General features: G+C 53.1%; 1 protein-coding gene across 3 annotated transcripts in view; it reads right to left on the bottom strand.

Moving 5' to 3' along the window:
• The window catches only part of ZIC3 (Zic family member 3), an 85,103-nt gene that overhangs the window by 17,383 nt on the left and 51,008 nt on the right, over nt 1-16,712 (bottom strand). The window contains exon 1 of one of the 3 annotated variants that reach the window (XM_025861577.2): nt 3,726-3,769. The exons of the other annotated variants lie outside the window; for them this stretch is intronic. The gene's annotated coding sequence lies outside the window, so the exon portion shown is untranslated. Of the gene's footprint in view, nt 1-3,725; nt 3,770-16,712 lie in introns of those variants that run through there. 3 annotated transcript variants of the gene reach the window in all.

The raw sequence follows: 16,712 nt of genomic DNA, 5'->3' as shown, positions 1-16,712 counted from the left end.
TGTGTGTGTGTCTGTGTGGGCTTTAATTCTTCAAGGAGCTAGAAGTAGAAAAAGGAGAAGGAGAAGAAAGGGGTGAGGGAGATTATGCTTCTGGGAGTGAATGTGGCCGGCAAGGCCTAAACTATTTTCTATCTGACCCTTTACAGAAAAAGCTTGCTGATCCCTGGAGTAGCTGGGCTGCAGCCTCCGCCAAGGCTGGGGAGGCTTTTTCTTTTTCTTTCTTTCTTTTTTTTTTAAGATTTTATTTTTAAGTCACCCCACACCCAATGTGGGGCTCGAACTCACAACCCCAGAGAGCAAGAGTCACACGCTCCACCAACTGAGCCAGCCAGGCTCCCCGAAGCCACGTACTCTTAACTGGGGGGTTTCATTCACCATCACTCTCCGGTTGGCTCAAGCTTCATTTTACATGACATGATTTTTTTTTCAGCCTCACACCTCATTGATTTCCAGGGATAACTCTGGCTTTGGAGAAAGGTGAAAAGTAGAGTCAAGGGAGGACCAGCCCTCCAGAGCTGGAGGGGGCAAGAAGAGAGGAGAGAGGAAAAAGAGTTGTGAATATCTCAATCAGTGACTAGGTGACCTCTGACCCTGAGGGTAGTTTTATTGTCTTTCCTCTTTGGCTTGGGATACATACTTTATTGACCCTTTCTGCGTGACTGAGCCCTGAGGGGCAACCACAGCCTCCAGACTAAGCAAAGCATGTGAGTCCAGGCTAAGGCCAATGAGCAGCCTGCCTTCAGGAAGCCCGAGAGAAGTGACCCCAATTCCCCAGGCCTGAGGGGCTTTGACGAACAGAGAGGTGCCTGTCCACCAATTCAACTGTCCTTTCTCAGTAAGGGCCTGGAATCCCCCCTCTCCTCCTCACCCCAAAACACCTCCTCCCTTTCTCCCACAGAAAAATGCTATCAGCCAGTACACTTGGGCAAAGATTTTTAGGTTCCCTCTCTGAATACCCTCCTTAATTTTTTTTTTTTTTTTTTTTTTTTTAGAGAGAGAGCATGAGCACATGCAGGAGGAGGAGCGGAGGGAGAGGGAGAGAGAGAGAATCCCAAGCAGGCTCTGTGCTGAGCATTGAGATCATGCCCTGAGCCAAAAGCAAGAGTCGGATGCTCAACCAACGGAGCCACCCTGGTGTCCCTGAATGCCCCTCCTTTAAACTATAAGAGCAGGTTAATATAAAGATTCCACAGTGCTCCCAACAGCCCAGCTGTCCAGCTACTGCCTTAGTCTGTCCTCATTTTTTTTTTTTTTAAAGTAAGCTCTATGCCCAGTGTGGGGCTTGAACTCACAACCCTGAGATCAGGAGTTGCATCCTTGGAGCTGCATGCTCTATGGACTGAGCCAGCCAAGCACCCCCTCAGCTTGGCCTCTCAGGCATGTCTCTCCCTCTCCCACCTGAACTCGCCAGATGCGTGTTACCAAGTGTTACCTTTGAAAGTTACATTTCCCATGGCTCTCAGTCTTGCGCCCTCAGACTCAACTTTGGCCCATGACATTTTACCTTTTGGACTTGGCACAGGCTAGCAAACAGACCAAACCTTTCCTCCAGACACAAGGAGATACTCCAGTCAAGGAGGGTTACCAGATTTAGCACATGAATCCAGGACGCTCAGGTAAATTTGGGTTTCAAATAAACAACAATTTTTTAAAAAAGATTTATTTATTTGAGAGAGAAAGAGAGAGCACAGGGAGTGGGGAGCAGAGGTGGAGGGAGAGAGACTCCTCAAGCAGACTCCCTGCTGAGCACAGAGCCTGATGGAGGGCCCCATGCTGGGCTTGATCCCACCACACTGAGGTCATGACCTGAGCTGAGGTCATGACCTGAGCTGAGGTCATGACCTGAGCTGAGATCATGACCTGAGGTGAGGTCATGACCTGAGCTGAGATCATGACCTGAGCTGAGGTCATGACCTGAGGTGAAATCAAGAGTCAGACACTTAACCGACTAAGCCACTCAGATGCCCCAAGGATTTGTGGGGGTTTTTTTAGCATAAATATGTCCCAAATATTGCATGGGAGGTATGTATATGAAAAGATTATTTGATGTTTGAAATTCAAATTTAACTGAAAATTCTGTATCTTATCTGGTAACCCTACAGTTCAGGAGTCTGGCCTAGATGAGCCTTGATGGGCTAAATTATCTCCTAATGGAGATGTGGCCTTACAAGATGTCACATGCCCTGGGCGGTGGAGAAAGAGGCATTTCCTGCACCTTGGGTTTTTCAGGTGCCATTTATGGAAAATCAGCTTAGGAATCAGGCGACCCCAGTAAGGCCAAGAAAGGAAGGCAAGCCCAAGAAAGGCTCTGGGTGACATTCCCGTTCCAGCTCACTGAGGGTGCCAGGGGCCACTTCTCTTCAAGAGGGCCAGCCAGGAGCCATCTTGGTGAGATTGTGGTGGGCGACATAAAATTTAAAGGGAGCCTCTCAGGGCGCCTGGGTGGCTCGGTGGGTCCTGGGATCAAGCCCGGCTCAGCAGGGAGTCTGCTTCTCCCTCTCCCTCTGCCCTTCCCCCGCTTGCGCGCGCGCGCACGCTCTCTCTCTCTCTCTCTCTCTCCCTCTCTCAAATAAATAAAATCTTTGAAAAAAATAAAGTGAGCCTCTCCTGGCCCTGCCTTGAGAAACCCTCAGCTCTTGGAAGGTTGGGAGGGGGCAAAGAGACTCAGGGATTAGCCACACCCCTCAACCCCTTCCCCTCAGGCTCGTGCCTCCCCTCACCCCCACCCCCACGCCCACCCCACCCCCACCCCCACGCCCACCCCACCCCCACCCCCTCCAGAGCAGGCCCTTAACCCCTTGAGGGAAGCCCCAAGCATTTCTTTCACACACACACACACACACACACACACACACACACGTGAGCTTGCCTCACAGGACCCCTGCGATTTCTCCCACAGTGACTGTGCACTTTCCTCAGGAGGGCCCTTGCGTTTTCCTCACGAGGGCCCTTGCACATCCCTCACAACACCTGCCCTGAGTGCTTCCCTCTGCGCTAGCGTCCACGAGGCCCCGCACACCGGGCTGTTGGAGACCCATGCGCTGGGGGCTTGGAAACCCCATGCACTGCAGGCCGCAGAAGTACAGTGCATTGACCTATCGCAGCCCCAGCAGGACGGCCCCATGGATCCTTACCTACTTTTCTCGGCCTATGGGCTCCCCAGGGCCCCTTCACTTCCCCCAGGGTCTGGGTTCCACTCCAACTGGCCCCCGAGACCTCTGCACCTTATCCTCGCTCCCCCTTTCTATCAAATTAACAGGCAGTCCTTCAAGTATTGAAAAGCCTGATTTGAGCAAGAACACCCCGGGTGGGCCCTTGAGGGCGGTCCCTCTGCCTAGCCCTGACCTCAACATAGATGCAGCAGTCAACACCAGGGGTGCAGAAGCCCCTCTTGCGGCTGTCTAGGGCTAAAGGTCAAATCTTCCTCAGGACCAAGGGGCCTTGTGAAGCACATTTCATCAGCAGCCACCCATTTTGCTCCTCTCCGGCTTCCCCACCCATCACATATTTCTGGATAGACGTTCTTCTCATCCATCTACCTATTAAATGAAGGGGAGGAAACGTGGCCTAGAACACCTTTTTAGCTACTCTCTCAGCACTAGTTCCAAGGGCCAAAACTGTCCTCCGCTCAGTGGCCTCAAGAACACTCTAGAAGACCCCTCTACCCCCATCCCCTAAATATCCCTTTCTCACTTTACCAAAAGCTCACTCATTTTCTCTCTCACCTTTTCCTCCTTCTTCCTGGCCTGGTTTCCTGAAGCCAAGGGAGCCTCCACTGCCCACTGAAGCCAACCAGCCTGCTTGGTGGTTTATATATAGCCCTTAACCACTGAGAGGTGGGTACACACCTGCTTGTCCTCCCCAGTTTCCAGTACGCCCCCTAGGTGTGGAGGAGAACCCATTTTCCTTGTGCACACCCTTGAAAGCTCTAACTCTGGCCTAATCTGTTGTTTTTGTGGTTCTGAGTTAGAGAGTTAAATTGCAATATATAGTATTCTTTTCCAACCCTCCCACCTCCTCAAATTTGGGAGAGGAAAGAGTTGCCTGCCTTCTGCTCCAGAAGCAGCTCCCCAGGGGATTCTAGTCAGGGAACCTGACTAGAGCGGGTCAATGCCTGGAGCCTCTTTGCTCCCACCCTGCAGCCATCCCAGGCTTACATTCTTGGCCCTGGCATCACTGCCCAGGTCGAAGATAACACTAACTTGGTGTGCTCTGAGGGTAAACTTGAGGTCACCGCTCCAGATTGCTATCCCTATCTGTTCCCTTTGCCTGCCAGGTAAGGAAAACCTCACCTTCAACTCCAGCCTCACTCTCTTCTTTCTAGAAATGAACCCTTGCCCTGCCCTGGTCTGAGGTGGAAGAAATCAAGGTCAAGAAAAGGTTTGCTCCTAAGACGGGTCCTATGCGTTTTAGTTCAACTGAAGAGCTACACTTTAGCTGCTACAGAACAAAATCTCCGCTGGAAGATAGTGAGGGATGGAGCCACTTGAAGAAAAAGGCTGTTCTAATCCCATTTCTGTCCATTTTACCCAGGCCAGTCCTGACCTCCTTCCAAAAGAGAGGAGAAGGGGGTAGGGGGTGACTTTCTTTGCTGCCCTCTCCACCCCTCACCCGAGATGGGCTTCCCAGGACTGATGAGGGGAACCGTATGCCTCTCAGGTCCTAGATAATTATAAGGAACAGCGCTGTCCAGGGAACATGCAGTTTGTCTCAGGCTCCAGGGACATCTTCTCGAAGTTATAGAAGGCAGAGAGAGATGGGGACAAGTGGTTGCAGCTCAAGCCGAAGCATGATTTGAAACTTAACCTTTCTTTTTTTCTTAGAAAAACCTTTTGTTTTCACAGGACCAATACGGTTTCACCCTATCCAGAAAATATTCCCAGTTTGCCTGCTATGGGCAAGACACTGCCTTAGGTCTTGTGGCGGATACAAGAGTAAACCGTATAGGACTTGAACATGAAGCAGCAAAACAGCTTAACACCCTGAACACAAATGGCAGGATTTGAAGTTCTAGAACAAACTCACGAATACCACATTGATCACTTGAAAGTTGGGGGTAACTAGCAGAGCTTCTTTATTTGCTAAAATGAATACCCAGATGGAACTTTTATAGAAGTTTATCTTTTTGTGAGGAAAAAAGAAATCAGCTTGAGTCCATTATTTTTCCAGTTCCAGGAGTGGCTTCTTCCATTATATTTTCCTTTTGTCCTCTTCTGCAATTTTTGCCTTCAGGACCAAGGACTCCATTTAATATTACTTACATTCTGGCCTCTTTAATTTTAAAGATTACTTGGTAACAATTGGAGGCTTATTATTATTCTTAATTTCTTAATTCCACAACTCCCCGAAATACACACATGTACACACACACACACACACACACACACACACACACGACTAGCTTCTGGGATAGTGCTTTATAGCTTAGTTCCATACAGGAGCTGCATTTCTCAAGTTACTTGTCATTCTACAGGTTGGTAGGTCCAAATCATGATTTGGGGTATAAGGTCAAAAAAGTTGGGTGGCAAACTGCTCTGGAAACTGGTTTGGCCCTACTTTGTCATCAAACATATCCCTTAATCTTTGCTGATCGTTTTTATAATGTAGGTCCCCAACAAATAATGTAATGAAAGAAAAAGAACCTTTGGAGGATAGTACAATGGAGAAAGCATATCGTGCACATGCTCTGTAATATTGAACTTTCTTATTTATAGAAACCACAGACTAAATGAATCATTTTGATGATTATCAAATGATCTTTGCAGTTGTTTTAAAAAGTGCCATTCAAACCCATCATATGCTGTTACATGGAGAGAGTGTACAGTATTTAAAAAGGAGTCCTCGATTTTAAAGACCACAAATTTCAAACAAATCCCAATTCTTAAACTCCAATCCTTAAAAATATCTGGTGGGAGAAGCAGTGGGTCTTTCCCTTTCCCAAAGAGAGGCAACACGGCGGACCTCTTTGCATAAACAGGCTACAGAGGTCTCCCGCAGCTCACCCCTGCCTTCTGTCTCCTGTCCTTGAGTGGAAAGATGTCAGAAGGAAATTTTCCTTGGAGAAAGGAGGCATCCCAGCCATGTGGTGGCTGGCCTCACCCCCATCCCGGCTCCCGGGCAGAAAGCCTTGACTTCCATTTCCAGTTTCAGTAGAAGGAACACATTTGGAAGGGAGAAGAGAGGTGTTAATGACTAGTCCACCAATTTACCGGGTTAGGTTCTGGGGTGCGCCTCTTAGCTCCCTCCTTCCCTCCCCGGACTCCACAGGTTTCTATTTTGAGTTTTCTGATCTCACCAGCGGAATGAACAAACAATGCCCTATGAGGTTAAGGCCTCGAACAACAAGCCTAGCGTCACTACCTACCGGCCCGGGAGGCAAGGATGGACTGTCGGCGCGCGGGCTCCAGGGCTGGGCTGAGGCTGAGGCCGGGCCGGTGGCGTATGTGGGAGGGAGAGGGTGGTTATTGGTGGAGCTGAAGGCTGCAGAGCTTCCCCCAAAGTAAGCGCGGAATGTGTGTGTGTGTGTGTGTGTGTGTGTGTGTGTGTGTGTGTGTGTGTCTGCGCGCGCGCGCGTAAGAATAGGCCTTGCTTGGGCTCACAGCACATCCTACCATTAGCTTCTCCCTCGCCTTTCTGGAGGCGCCACTTATGACAGCGCCTGGGGCGCCCGCGCTTTCAGAGAGCAGATGCTGGCGAAGTCTCCCCTTCCTGTCGGTCAGCAATCAGAGGATCCGCTACTTTGGGACCCGGGGAGGGCGAAGTAGACGGAAGTCGAAGCCCCAAAGCCGGCGAGTGAGCGGAGCCCCTAGAGCTCATCGGGTGCCTGTCGCTCCCCGCCCCCCCCCCCACCAGCCTGGGGACCCGAGAGGGCCGGGGGAGGAGGGACGTCGGCGGCAGGCCGGGGCGCAGTGGGGGGAGACCGAAGAAAGGGAGGGGATTGGAGGTTGGCGCCGAGCCCAAGCTCCTAGGACGGCCTCCGTTCCCTTCGGTTCCCTGGAGGGGAAACCTCCTCCCCTTCCTCTCCTTCTTCGCCTCCTTCCCCTCTGCCTCCGTGGGGCGCTCGGGTCCCGCGGCTTCGCGAAGCCCCGAAGCCCCAGCCTGCTGCCCGCGGCCCAAAGGGCACAGGGGGCCTGCGAGCTCGGCTCTGGGGCCGGCCAACCCTTCCGTTTTTCCTAAAGGGAACGAAGGGGCACAGAGCCTCGCCTCCCTTCCTGCCCGCCGCCGCCACTCGAGAGGGGCTGTTTAATTAAAGGGGAGCCCGCAAGTATACGTCAGATAAAAGCAACGCGCAGAATAAACTAATTAAAACATTGTGTTTGCAACACATTTTATTTCTCTCTCTCCCCTTTTTTGATCTTCTCTGTGTTTTAAAGAAATGTCATCGCACCATAAAGCGAGCCGTGAAACGCTATTTCCTTATAGTGTGCGGCGCTTTTCAAAGGCTAGTGTGATATATTTTAGAAAAGGGATCCCGCTGTGAAAGCTTGCGTGTCTTCCCTTTACCAAACTAAGCTCTTGTCAATCACGCCGAGCCCGGTCCAATCACCGAGATTCTTTTTGGAAAGCAGCTCATCCCGCTGTGCTTTTATACCGCGCTCCGCAGCCTGTTTTGATGCATTTTTACCAGCACGTCCAGGGAAATGAATGATGAGGCCGCGGACAGTGCAGGCCTGGCTCCCCGAGCATCCGCCCGGCCCTAACCAGGCGCCGGCGCATTGTGCGCGGCCCAGGCTTTCTCACGTGGCGGTCACTTCGCGGGGGTATCCCGACGTCAACTCGGGTCAATGCTGGGGATCCGGCTAATCATGGCCGCGCGTTCGCCTCGCCGCCAATGGCCTGGATCGGCGAGGCTCAGTCGTCGCCCTCCTGGCCCATCTGCCCTGGGAAAGCAAGCCCCAGCGCAGCCTGCCGCTGCGCCTGGACCACGGGGAGTCGTGGGCCCCTCGGGCTGCACCTCCTCCCGGGAGCAAGTGGGACGCAGGAGTGTGGGGGTGGGGGGAGGAGTCAGGGCCGATCGCTCCCGCGTAAGAGGTCTCTGTCTCGCCAGCCCCGGGCTCTGGCTAGCACGTTGGTTCCTAGCAAGCGGCAGGTTTCTCCTCTCTGTTCTCCTTTCCTTGCCCCCATCATACCCAGAGGCTCCGGAGGACTTCCCCAGTCTTCCGAGAAAGGCCGTCCCCGCGCAGAGGGGCCACGAAACCACGTAGGCCCTGGCGGCGTTCGCAGAACCCCAGCCCGGAAAGAGAGGCCCAGTCTGAGCCGCCCTCCGGTAGGACCGAATTGGTGGCCCTGGGCTGGCCGAGCCCACAATTGTTCAGTCCGGACGCTTACTGGCCTAATGAACCACGGAGCCGTGGGGCAGGTGCGGTGGCCCTGAAAGGCCAAATACAAATACGTACACCACTCCGAGAACCCACGGGAGAAATGCCCCACGCCCGTGCCTTCCCTGGATGCAAGGGAAGGTTGGCAGGAACCTCCCAGCTCCAGAGTCCCACAGACTCCCTTTGCGCCCCCTCCCCCTGCCCCCCGCGTCGAGTCAGCCTCTGTCAGGGCTGGGGGCGCGCCCCGCCAGGGCGATGAGGAAGCTTTTGATCTTCACATTGGCTTCCCGGCTCCGGGAGGGGAGAAGAGGGAGGAGGCTTTGTGGTCCTTCTTTCCGGCTGCGCCGGAATCGTTGCCTGCTTTTGTTTCCAGTTTCACTTCGAACTTGAACTAGGACAGTGCGGTTTGGCTAAGGTCTCAAGGGATGAATAAGTGAAAGGCTGTGTGAGATTTATGCGTTTGTAGTATAGACCAAACTGCATTTTGAAATAGTCGTCCGTTGTGATCCATCCGTCCATTCTGTCCCTGTCTCTTATTTCTCTCTCTCTCGCTCTCTCACTCTCTTACAAACTAGTACATACATCCTCTAGACTCCCATCACACGCACCCTCCGTGCATATATTTAATTTCCACACGACCACCACTGCGCTGCCCCCTCCAGAGCTCACGTGCCCCTCTTTCCCTCACCTGCTAGTTTCTTTCTCTAGCAGTCCTCAAAGGACTTATCATTTGCTGGCAAGGGCCTGGGTCCATTCAGGAACCGAGGGCGAGGGGAAGGGAATGGTCAGCTCCCCCAAATTTTTGCTCGCCCCCCAGGCTCTCTCTCGTTGGAAGGGAAATCGCTGCCCTCCCTTCCCAGGGACCTCTGGGAATTGTGACGGACAGATCCTCAGGCTGACCCTAAAACGAAGGAAGAAGAATCCCTCAACCCCCTTACAGCCAGGCCTCCAGTTCCGGGCCCACGGGTTGGCTGGGACTCCGCAACCGCTGGAATCCTCGCTCAAGTTTTGCCTGGTGCTCGGTGGCTCCCAAGGGCTCCCTTCTCCCTACGGGCACCTGGGGAGACCTGAGGAGCCTACCTGGGAGCCTGTCTCAAGGTCGTGCTCCCCTTCTGAGCTTTGTAAGACAAAGGGTGGGGTTTTGCCACAGCCTTCGGAGACGTTTGCAAGTACGAAAAGTGGCCCCATTGCAAACGCCGGGGGCCACAGAAGCCTGTCCATCATGGGGTGCGGCAGCGAGGGGTTTCACCTGCCTGGGTTTAGCGAGTTGACAGGGGCTGGGATTTTGCTGTGACTCCCGGACCACGCCGGTGTCTGTCTCTGAACAGCAGGTCACACGGAAATTTCTGAAATGCTGGGTGCAACGGGGAGCGCGGCGAATTCATGGTATATACGTATGTACAAATAAAAACAACAACAACAACCCTGTAAGTAATGGGTTCTTTTGATGCAGGGGAATTACTTGTTGCCTACAGCTAACACGTTATTACCCTCCCTTCATATTGCATCGTGGCTCCAGGAATCCGGGGTGAACGCTTAGGTTTCTGTTTCCAGGCATAAAGCATTTTGAGTGTGAACTCGACGGCTCTAACAGTCGGCTTGCTCACCGCCGCCACCCGGAGATAAGCACTGGCGCGCACGCTGGGGGCAAGCCGCCGCAGTGCTCGGGGAAGCTTCTGGCTATCCCGAACCCTTGGCGGAAGAGCCCGAAGACAAGCCAGCGCCGGGTCTGACCCGAGCCGAGCGGTCGCTGCCCGCCACCCGGGGCCCGGACTGATTTCCCCGCGCAAGTCCTTTCTGGGCCGTCTCCAGGACTTGGGGACTCGACCAGTCCTTGCTGGGGGCCCCCGGGCCAAGCCAGGAAGCCCAGAGCGAAACCACGACCCTGCTCGAATAGCCTTCGTTAGCTTTTACCTCCGGCGGCCGCGCTCTCCCCGGGTCGGCTCGCAGAGCCCGCCTGCGCCGCCGCCGCCGCCGCCGCCGCCCGGGAGCCCGCTGTTGTCTTCCGCCAGACCCGGAGGAGCGGCAGGCCATCAGGGCCTGGGCCCCGGGAGCTCAGACGGAAGATTTCCTGCTGCTGGGGCCAGCGGGGTAGCCTCCGCCCTTTTGATCTAGCCCTTCACCTTTAGAGTGGTGGGAAGCTGTGGGTCTGACCGGGTGTGTGGGCTCTACCTCTAAGAGAAGGGACAGTGTCACACATCATTCAAATCGGAATCAGGAGCTGGCTTCCGGTCTGGGCTAGGCTCCTCCGAGTTGACGTTGGGCCAATCCTGGCCCCTGTCCAGGCCTCAGTTTCCCCCATTGTGAAAGGAAGGTTCCTTCTAGTGCATCGGGCACAATGCCTGGTCTCTTGCCCTGGACAGGCACTGACCATATGTTTGTTGCGCAAATGGATGGGCCCCTGCCTATTCCTCTTACCCACCCACCACCCAGGTCTAAAAAACTTCCTTTGAGCCGTCTGTCCTCTCAATGGTTGAATCTTCTGTCACCTCCCCTGTCCCGAGCCCTGCCCACGCGGGAAGTGTTCCACTGCAGCAGCAGAGGTTGCTGGGGGCCTGGCGGTGCAGTCCCCTCTCCCCCCCCCCCCCCCCCCCCCCCCCCCGCCCCAGTCCCTGAGCCCGGGGATCCCGAGGGCCAGAGACGGTAGGTAGCTGTGCAGCAGCAAGGGCTCACCCCGCCGGCTTCCTGGCCTTCCCGGGACTTCGACCTAAAGGGGTGCCGTGCCCCCTCTCTGGGGCTTTAGAGGTTTAGAGATCGTAAACATTAGGCGACCCAAGCTCCTGCTAAGAAGCCAAGGCTGACCTCAGCCCCGGGCGGTCCAAGAGCTGCAGGTCCCGACTCTCTCTCTCCAGGGCGGGCTGACAAGCTGTTAGACCGCGCAGGTAGAGAACACGGAACGCAGATAGTTCCTTTGCCGCACGCTGTGACCATTTCTCCGTGGGACCTCCTCTGCCCTGCACGCGGGGGAGAGGCAACAGGCGGAGATTCGAGCGGTCCGCTGAGCCCCCGCCTGGCGGGTCCGGCGCCTAATGCCCCCCACTACCCCGCCGTTCCCCCGCTGCCGGGGCCGCCGGTCTCACTTTCCCGTGTTTGGCGCTGCGCACTAGGCCACCCCCCCAACACCCCACCCCCACCCCCGCAACCGCCCCGGCAAGAGGCAGGTGGGAAGAACGTGTCCCTTGCTCTCTCCGGGGTCGAGGATCATGATCAAGCTCGCCTGCGGCAAATACTTGGTGCTCTGCACTTTGAGGCCTTGACGGTCCTCAGAGGCCCCGGGCGCCACCGCCCCTCCTCCCACTGCCCCCAATCTGGCTCCTCTCCGCCAAAGTCCGCCCCCCCCCCCGAAAAAGCCGTTCGCTGGCTCAGCCCTGTTTGCCCAGAGCACCGACTGGCCCCTTGCGTTTGGAATTCTTTTAGACTTACATCTGTGCCCACTGGTTGTCCCGGGGAACATCTGCCTCCTGCCAGATCAAAGTGTACTCCTCCCTCAGCTTCCCCACCTCACCCTGGACTTGCCAGTCACTTAGAAAATGACTTAATAACTTTGCAAGACCTAGTGTTCAGAGCGTTCCAGGAAAGCAAGAAAGCCCTGATTTATTTAGCATCTATTAAATACAAGGCTCTGAATGCAAATCGTCTCAAGAAATCCCCTCCACACCCCTCCAAGGTGGATGCTATTAACCCCCATTTTACATATAAGGAAACTGAGGCAAGGGGCTGAAGTGACTTGCTTCCAACTGTTTAGAATCTAGTAGGCCACACCAAACTTGACCCAAGTATGAAGCCTCCTCTCTTACTGGTGTTGTTGGTCCCTAACCTCTTCTCTTCCTCCCCGGGCTGGAAGCGGGGGGGGGGGGGGGGGGTGCCAAAATTGAAGAGGCTTTTTGGGTGGGGGACACAACTGGCCACCGAGTCTAACATCAGCAACTGCCTGGCATGAGGTATAGGTCTGGAGTCCTTGGGGGAGTCACATCGCCTCTCTGTTTCTTCATCTTTAAATTGGAAACAATGACAATCACCTGCCCCTTCCTCTGGGTGGACGTCAGAATCAGGGGAGAAAATGTCTTTGATACTGTCAAGTACAATGCATTGTTGAAATGAGCTGATCCTGGGGCGGGGTGGGCTAAGGCAAGATCTGAGGGTCCTTGTCCTGCAGGGATGCTGGGCAGGACGCCAGTAGCCCAAGCGGTGGGAGGCGAGCTTGTAGGGACCTCAGCCGGAAGTCCCCCGATCTCGTCTGGAGCACGATTGGGGCACGGTCGGGGAGCCCGCTGAGGAGGGGCCAGCTCATGCAGAGTCGACGGGAGAGTTTACAGGGAGCACCCGGCCGTCAGGCTGCCCCAGGTGACTGAGGCTGTTTGGAAGATGCCTTACATCCCAGAGTGCCCAGCTACTCTGCTTGCTATTTCAAACTCACCTGGGGCCACACGCAGTTTGGGGTCTGCAAAATGCGGGGTCAGGTGCAAACTGGAGGGCCTGCACTCAGTTCCTGGTAGACCTTCCAGAAGACTTGTGCGCGGAGAGCGTCCGGGACCTTCCAGAAGACTTGCGGGCAGAGAGCGTCCGGGAGGGAACTGCGGTGTGCATGCTAGCACCACCGCGGGCCGGCCGAGCCTCTGCGCCCAAGCAGCCCGCAGCCAGCAGCCAGCCTGGCCGTAAGGGCCCTTCACTCTGGGCGGCCGAACGGGCCCAGCCTTTTCGCTCTGGAAAGGCTAAAGTAGGAAAAGCATGCACTTTTTTGCTCGCTGGAGCAAAGTCTCCGGAAGGGGCGTGGAGGACCGAGTAAGTAAGTGAATAAATAATGGTGCCTATCTTTAGGGTTTTCAGGTAAATTAAATGAAATAGAGTGAGTGACACATAGTAGTGGTCACTCAGTGATAGCAACGAACATAAATAAAATAATCCCCGATGGAGTGTCTTCCTTTGTAATGTGTCAAAGCAGGCAGATTGGCCAGAAGGGGTCAATGTGCTTCACCTTGTTTGTGGGGGCTTTGAGGAAGACTGTATAAAGTTACTTTTAAAACCCCCTCCAAACAAGAGATCTGACCACAGCACTTTATCCCACCTGCATTCATACCAACTGATAACAAATGCTTTTTGCCCCTCAGATCCCCAAAGAGAATTCCATTGCTGCCTGGAGATGCAATATTCCCTTTTCCAGGGGCCTATCGTTGCCCAGGGCAGCCAAAAACCCTGCCCCAAGGGGACTGGACCAACACAAAGACTCTGCCCTCCCCTTCATTTCCATTCCAATGCATTCTCAGGTGAAGTGGCGAGAAGAGGATGTTCAGTAGCAGCCCAGATGTGTGGGAGGCTCACAAAATGCCACCTGAGGAACTGGAAGGAGACGGTGGGGAGAGAGGACCCACTGGGCTGGCCTTGAGCTACTTGCATGGTGGGGGGGTCGGGAAAATGCGTGGAGCTCCTCCAACCCCATTCCTTTGCCCTTCCTTAATTGTTGCTCAGTTCTCAACGGCTCAACTCAACTCCCACCCCTAACAAGGCAGCCAGAAGCATGACACCGACTTCTGATGCCTAGAGTCAGTCCTGGGTCTGAGCTCTGCCAGTAGCAGTCCTAGAAGTGTGATTTTTTTTTTTTTTTAGTTTTAAATTTTATTTATTTATTTTAAGTCATCTCTATGCCCAAAGTGGGGCTCGAACTCACAACCCTGACATCAGGAGTCGCACGCTCCACTGACTGAGCCAGCCAGGTGCCCCTGGAAATGAGATCTTAAGACAAAGAAGGTGGTAGAGTGGAACAACACTGGACATCTGAGTGAGGTACCCTAAACTGGCCAAGGGACCTTGGACAAGTCCCTTAAGCTATCTGGGTTTCTACTGAACTCGGGTGTAAATCTGAGACAGTTGGACTGGATAATCCCCTACAGGCCCTCTCCTTCCTAAGGATCTGTCCTGTCCACAAAGTCAAGATTCAGTCTGACAGCATTGAGAGAATAGTCGGGTGGAGCTAGAATGGGGCTCGGGGGAGAGGGGACATGACATTTCTAGGCTTTTTGGATTATTTCTGAGCAGAGGATTTTTCCTAGGAAAGAGGTGCAAAATCGCCATGATCCATTACTTCAAGAATTCAGACCAGCCTAACAGAGAAAATCGAAGCGGGTTGCAGTGGCCTGGGGAGGATGCCCTTGACTTCTGTCCTGGGGTCATGATGATCCCAGGTTCCAGCTCAATCTGTTAACCATAGTGAAGAGTCTATATATACCGTAACTGAACCTATCCCAGACAGCATTTTATGCCTGGGGGAGATTATTCTAAACTCCTGTGGTTATTCTTGGCCCTGGTTAGCCTGACCGCAAGGAATGGTGTTAGTTCCCCCCAGAAACTTCACCGGTGAAAAATCAGGTGGGATCTTTTCTCTCCATCCTTTCTGAGGGAGGGTACATCTGCCTCCCAGACCTCCTAGAGCCATCTGATAGTGACCAGGTTGGGAACCCCAGCCAACTGAAATCTCTGGCAGGAGCACATCCATTTTAGCTTATGAGTGGTGGGCTAAGTAACTCTAGGGTCCCCCAAATGTCCCTCCACCTAAGTGAAAATATCGACCCCCAAGAAATATTGTCACAATTAAGAATAATTTAAGTTCTTATTAATCTCTGTACTACGCACTTCAAATAGCTCATTTTGGAATCAACGACGCCCTAACTTTAAGTGATCTTCACTTGAGTCACAGCATATTTTCAGTTGTGCTTTAATAGCTGTTACATTTCCTTGTGTCAAAAAGTCTGAATCTGTGTGTGGAGAAACGAAAGAGAATTTTCAACTGTTTTGGCATGAGGTGACTGTAGTTTGGCTCATGTTTCTATTCAACCGAACAGTAGGGTATTCTGATAGGCAGCCTCACTGGATTCAGGACGAATATATCCACGCTTGGGCTTGCCTCCGCTTTGGACTTGCTGAGGAGAAGAAGAAACAACGTGGTCAGGGCAAAAGGCTCTAAATATATCATGGCTTTGCCCTGGTGCCAAGTAGAATCATGTGACCTTGGCCATGGGAGTTTAGCATGCATGGCTTTGCATGCTGTATACCCAGATAGTTGCTTTGAATATAATTTTGGAGAAGTGTACGTGGCTGGGAACAGTCCCCCTGCCGTCCAGCTTGGAAGAGGCGGCAGGCCTCTTTAAATTTCCAGGGTCCCAAATTGCAATCACTGACACCTGGAACGGATCTATCAGCTTCATAAACAAAAGAATCTGTTTGGCAGGAGGAGGAGGAGGAGGAGGAGGCCTTTTTCCCATTGGTCAGTAGTTTCTGACTTGTTTTTTTTCCCTCTGTGATTTAATTCCCTGCCTCTTTTCTACTTGGCCCCCAATCACACCTACACACCACTTCTCACATATTTCCTTAGGTAAAAAGCATTTCGCATTCCCATCTGGGATGTCCTGCCCCAGTCACGGAAGGAGAAATACTAGTTGGTAATGGTGTTAAGCTGTAAGTTGATAAGAAGTGCAGGGTCCTTCTCAGCCCTGCCGCTTACTGACTGTGTCACCTTGGCCCTTATTTAAATCCCTGGGGCCTCCATTTTCCCATTTGTAAAAAGGAATTATACTGATGAAAGTGTTAGCACGGCGCCTGGCACCTCGTCGGTGCTGAAAATAAAGCAATGAGTAGTTTCAAGTATCTACGGTGTGCCCCTCTCTGCACCACGAATCACAACAGATCACAAGTCCTGGGTTCTCCTCCTCATTCGCCCATGAGCACCGCGCGGAAGGATAAAACCTGGGTCCCCCTCCCTGTATCCTCAGAACGCAGCCCAGCGTGTGTCTGGCACTCTAGGTTGGATCTAAGAGCTCTTCTCATTGGGACAATAGATGACGTTGAGGTGCTAAATGGCATATAGCAAAGACAAGATCTCCTAGAATATGGGAATTCTGAGCAAAGTGGTAATGGGCGCAGGAGTCCCGCAGGGCTGTGTGGATAGGGTACACCCGAATGAGGAGGGATTTTCAAACAACAGATGCAAAAGGAATCCGAAAGTCTTGTCTACTGATAAGATGAGACTGTGCCGTGAGACAGGATACACCATTTGTATCATTTCTTTGTAAAGCTCTAGAGGTTTCAGCGTTGTTGTCTTATGTTGGTATATTTTTGACAAACTGACGCCTCGTTTGCCTTTTCTAATTAGAGATACTTACAGGCCTCTTCTTTGTGAAAATGGGGGAAGTCTCACTTTTGTGTATCTCAACACTACCTTTGCTACCAAGTATCGAAGGATGAAAGGACCCTTACAAAGCCATCGCCTGAGTAACCAGCCCTCTTCAGACACTCAGGCTTGGAAAGGAAGCCCGGTAGGGCCCCAAATGATGCAGGTCAACGGGTGTTACAAAATATCATCTCACACACACACACACACACACACACACACACACACACACA

Source organism: Callorhinus ursinus, unplaced genomic scaffold (assembly GCF_003265705.2).
Source record: "Callorhinus ursinus isolate GAN/ISIS: 27379988/994484 unplaced genomic scaffold, GSC_fseal_2.0 scaffold64, whole genome shotgun sequence".
In the NCBI taxonomy this organism is placed as follows: domain Eukaryota; kingdom Metazoa; phylum Chordata; class Mammalia; order Carnivora; family Otariidae; genus Callorhinus; species Callorhinus ursinus.
The sequence above is the reverse complement of the archived record's forward strand: the minus strand, read 5'-3'. Positions and strand labels throughout refer to the sequence as shown.